This window comes from Camellia sinensis, chromosome 14 (genome assembly GCF_055761805.1).
Source record: "Camellia sinensis isolate YWXY chromosome 14, ASM5576180v1, whole genome shotgun sequence".
Classification (NCBI taxonomy): Eukaryota; Viridiplantae; Streptophyta; class Magnoliopsida; order Ericales; family Theaceae; genus Camellia; species Camellia sinensis.
The window spans coordinates 76,611,787-76,617,368 of record NC_138974.1 but is presented as its reverse complement, the minus strand read 5'-3'; positions in this window follow the sequence as shown (position 1 = coordinate 76,617,368).

The window sequence follows — 5,582 nt, the reverse complement described above, 5'->3', positions numbered from 1 at the left end:
GAATCACTTGAGTCATCTGCTTATCTATAGCAAAACCAATAATGGTAGTGCTTGTTGGGATCAACTTGGGATTTCTTTTCCCCAACTTCTTCAAGAAGGATCATGGAAGCAGGTTCACTGCTGCCCCATTGTCGACCAGTACTCTGCCCATTTCTATTCCATCAAAATAAGCCTTAATGTAAAAGGGCTTAACATGTTAGGTTATGGATACTGTAGGGTATTCGAAGGGGTATGAGAGGTTAATGCTTACCTCTTCACTCTCTTCATTAGTTTCCATGGGCCTGGCCACCTCATATTCATCTTGGACCATGCTGGTTTGTGAATCCTCACTAGAAACTAGAATGGGATCACTCTCCTGACCTTCTTGGTTCTCCTCCTCAGCTTGAAACTCCTGAGGCAGCACATAAACCATATAAACTGGCATTGGAGGGAATAAGCCAAATTGTACTACTGGTTGTGTTTGCTCTCCCTCCATATTGGTTTACTCTGATGCTTGGAAAGCCTCTTCCATACTACATTATGGTACCTCAGTACTAGTAGGTTCCTTCGAAGTAGTTTGTTGGTGGTCAACCTCTGTTGGCTTTTCAACCATGAAGGTCTGTTCAACCATAAAAGCTTCAAACATTTCCAATTCAGCCAATACCTTTTCTTGGCCTAGTTTAATTCCTTCATCTGTCTTATCATCACTCTCCATCAAGGCCTTTTCGAGGCCTGCTAGGCTGGGTTTCTCTTTGGTTCTTAGTTCAGCATGAACTTTGGTTACTTGTTCTCTGTTGGCACTCCTTTTGATCTTAGGACCAGGCTTTGAACTTTCTCCTTCTCCTATCTGGCCTTTTGATTGCGCCAATGAAGTAGTTTCTTCATTCTCCTTCAAATATTTTTGGTACTAAGTGTACCTTCGTTGGATTCTTCTTCTCTAAAACTTGGAGATTACATGGACCATATTTAGTGCCCTTGTCTTTGGGTTTTTCAGTAATACCAAGTTATTTGGGGCGATCGAAAAAGGTTTGATCATCTTTTCCTTTCCTCCAAAACTCTTTCCTAGATAGGCATCACTTTAGGTTTGTTTTGCATGATAAACCAATCAGGCACCCCTGGTATCTATGTACTTACTATTCCGACTGTTAGGCTTGCTACTCTTGTCTTTGAAACTATCTTTGAAGTTGTCTTTGAAGGCCAATCATTGGCTCTGGTGCCTTGTCTTAAGCCAAATTCATGCTTTCTTTTAGGCTGGTTGACTGTCCTGTAGTAGTTATGTGGCCTGATCTCATGTAAGGGTCTCTTACCCCTTGATAGATTCCTGGTGTTTGGAGGCCCAACCAAGGGTGGCTGCTGCCTAGAACCAATTGGAAATGGCCTCCTGCCATAAGTGTTAGCTAGCCTACGGTCTCTCTGCACATTTTTGTAGTACTGTTTCCTATCAATTGGGACCCCCCAGCCATTTATAACTTAACCTGCACCTGGGACACATTCTCTACATTATAGCTGTTTTGAAGGAGTCATCACCCAATGCTTCTTCACTGGAACCATCCCTTTGACCTACAAAGCTTTGTCCACTGGCTGGTGAACCTTTTGTGTTCATTTTGAAAGTAGCCTGGCTAGCAACATGCATTTGCACATTGACTTCTTCCAATTCCTTCAAAGAGAGATTCTAGAAATCTGGTGTGCCAACATTAGCTATTACCTCTCCAATTTCTGGAAGTATCAATTCTCATGGCCTTTTCAGTCTTAGTTGGAAATTTCAGTCTCCCTTTCCGAATTTGTTCTTGGATCCTGTCTCGAAAAACAATGTAATTTTTTGTTGAATGGGACCAAGAATTATACCATTTGCAGTACAATTTTCCTTTAAGTTCTTTAGAAGTTAGGACCTTAACTCCCTTAGGTAACTTTAGGAAATGTGCTGCTAGCATATGATCAAATATGTTATCTGCTTTTGTTATGTCAAAAGAATATTTCCTATGAAGGTCTTTCTTTTTAAATTGTTGGTTAATTGTAGTAACTTTCTGAATCAATGCTTCACATGTCATAGGTTCTTTTTCTATGATCTCTGCTGTATCAATTTCAAAGTTAGGGTCCCTATAATAGGTCGTATAGGATGCATTGCTTCGGTCTTGTTCTTCTTTAAGTAAGGTTTCATAGCTAGAAACTTTATAAGTGAGTTCCACTAGATCTCAAAACTTTATTGAATCAAACTTTTTTCGATGCCTGAATTCTAGCCCATTTTGGGCTAATCTAACAAATTCAGGTTCGGGTAAAATGACCCTACATTTGTTACGTGTTCTTTTGAATCTGGCAATGAATTGAGCATCCTTTTCATCAGGCCTTTGGCTCAATCTTGCCAAGTCTGTCATAGAAACCTTAGGTTCTGTTTGAAAAAACTAGACATAAAACACTTCCTTAATTTGTTGCCAAGTTTGAATGGAATGAGGTGTAAGGTTCGTATACCAGATAAAAGTTGCCCCAGTTAGAGGATTTGGAAAAAGTCGTAGTTTCATATAATCATTATTATTAAACTCACCACATTGGCCTGTAAATCTGGCAATGTGTCCAATGGTTGACTGATTTCCATTTCCATAAAAAAAAGGGTAAAATTTGATATTTTATATCCCTTTGGGTACTCATGCAACCTATTTACTCATTCCGGGTAAGGCTTTCTGTAGATAGGAGTCTAGACCCCCCGAGCCATGGGTCCATAAATTTGTCTTACTACATCAGCAATGTGATCTCTAGGTACCATGTTTGGTGCTAATTATACCACTATTGGGGGAGCAAACACTGGGTTTGGAGGAACCACTTGTGCTTGGAGTCCCCTTGGTCTATGCAAAGGCATATTTGAGACTGGTGGTCCCTGTTGTACCTAATAAGCGTAATGATATGGTTGACCCCTTTGGGCAGGTACCTGGCCTACAAGAGGTACTACAAAAGGAATCGCTGGAGGGGGAACCGGCATTGTTTCTCTTCCAATTGCAGGAATCCCATCCAACCGCCCGAGTGTAACTTTGAACATGGGATTAATTTATGGCTTCGCTGATAGGTATAGGCATGTTTTGGCCTATTGGCATTCTAGGAAGGGGCTCATATCATGACTGAGGCACTGGTACTGGTCTTTCAAGTGTTTGATTACTGGTCTGACCATTATTTTGCCCATTATTTTGTATAGGCTGTCTATTTATAGCCAATTGCTTCTAAAACAGATTTATGTTTTCTTCAGCTTGTCTAATGATGGGTGGTTGATATGTATGCATTCGGTCCAAAAAGAATATTTCCTACCTCTCAATTGTATACATTAACTGTTGTCTCATAATATCCACTAAACCTCCCCATTGATTAACTGGTTTTGTGAATGAGACAGTCGAAGGGCCAGCTTCTTGGCCTTGTCCAATATTCTGGACTTGGGTTGTATACACTGAAGTAATGGTTTCTTCAACCAATTGTGGAGGATTGTTTGAAACAGGCACATTTTCAGGATGTGGCTCAACATTCTCCTCTATATTAGCTCATTCTACACCTTTTTCGAGGTGGTCATTTTCTTCTCTTGCTCAATGTCTAACCATTTTATTAGTCCACTGGGCGTGCCAAAAAATATGTGTTGACTTTTTTGACTTTCGAAGATTAATAATGTAATTTTAATCGAGCTAGCAAGTAGGGGTGTCCGCGGTTCGGTTTGGGACGGTTTGCGGTTCGGTTTGGACCCGCCTGCATATATGCGGTTTGAGAAAAAGTCAACCCGCAACCGCCCGCAATGCGTTTTGCGGTTTGTGCAGATAGGGTTCGCGGTTGCGCGGGCTGTTGCAGGTGGTTTGCGGATTGAACTTTTTTTCAAAATTTTTTTGTTAAACCCTTTTTTTCCCCATTTTTTATCAATATTTCTTTTAGACCTTTTTCCTCCCATTTTCTAAAATGCTCTAACATTAATAATTAATGAATTAAAACTTATAAAAACTTATAAAATAAAAAACACAACAAAATCAATTCGTAACCTAAACAAATCATTCAAAATCTACCTTCATCATTAACTTGCATTCATCTCAATTCATAACCTAAACAAATCATTCAAAATATACATTCATCATTAACTTGAAATGCAATTAAAAAAAAAATTGTTTCCAAACTTCATTCAATTCAAGCCCATGAAATAAAATAAAAACATTTCTAAGATATCAAACTTCATCATGAATCATCCAATCCAACTTTCAGAGAAGATAGAGTGAGTGAGTTTGATTAGGGTTTTTTTTTTTTTTTTTTGAACGATCAGATTTGAAGAGGAAAAAAATGGATTTTTTTGAACGGTCAGATTTAAAAAAAAATTATACGGGCGGGTTGAGCGGGTGCGGGTCAAACCCGCAACCTGAAAATTAGATAAAATCCAAACCACACCCTATCCTAATGTGTTTGCGAAACCGCCCATACATGCGCGGTTCAGATCGGGTAGGATGGTTTGGGCGGGTCGGATGACCCTATGCCCAGCCCTACTAGCAAGGATCAATAAATCCTTATAGAAATTTTAATTGCCAACTAATTATCAGACGATTGTGTTGAAATTCTTTCAGTCTCAATAAAGAGGACTTTTACTGGTGGCTTTGCTTAGGATAAAATTGACAATAATAATAGATAAAAATAGTTTCATGAACTGAATTTCATTAAATAATAAGAACTTACAATGATACCCTCGCACTTGCACAGTCTGGAAGGGTGTTACAATAACAGACTACTTGGAACTACTCCTAAGAATTGAAGTGTAATATAGGAATTGAAGAATTGGAAATGTAAAAACTAGAAAGAAAAATATAAAGTAAATAACCGGTTTCTAGATCTAAGTCTAGGTCTATTTCTGTTAGCCTTCTCTTCTATCTATACCTTCTAATGGTAACCGTCGAAGTGGTCTTCTAACCGTCGAAATGCTCTTCCACGATCACTGGTCATAGCCTTAAACAGTTTGCTTCAACTACACCATTCTTGCAGTTGGACTTCCCTCTTGAATTTGAATTTGAATTATGAGTAACCGTTGAGCCACGTCACCTTGCGCCTTCTAACTGCTCCAATGCTGCGTAGATCCATTGTTATCAATATAAAATGCCACGTGTCTGTCATTGACTGAAGACTTGCATTAACTCTCCAAATTACCCTTTACGAGCCACGTGTTAAGCTGTGATTGACTTATACAAAATATGTAGCCAACAAAAAGATAAAACAAAAAATTATGACATGCAATATTTGTCGCATTGTTTATGGATTCTCTTTAAAAGTAAAATTTTTGGGGAGAATAGTGATGCTAAAGATTTCATTTGGCATGTGTTTAAATAAATGCTTGAGATATCTTTGGGGTGTTATAAATAAGTGCACTTTTTAACTTTTTGGACTAAAAAGTTGAGGAAAAAAAATGGTCATTTGGGTTAACTTTTTGACTTTTTACAAAAAAAAAATGTATATTAAAAAATTGTATAAATTAGTGCGTCGGAGAAGATAAGGACAGTAGGCAATACGGCCGTCCGTCTGGGCAGAGTGAATTGATGATAAGAAATGATTGCCTACTTTTCGGGCATTGCATTGAACGGTGTTGTTCGGCTCGTGGGGGCCTCACA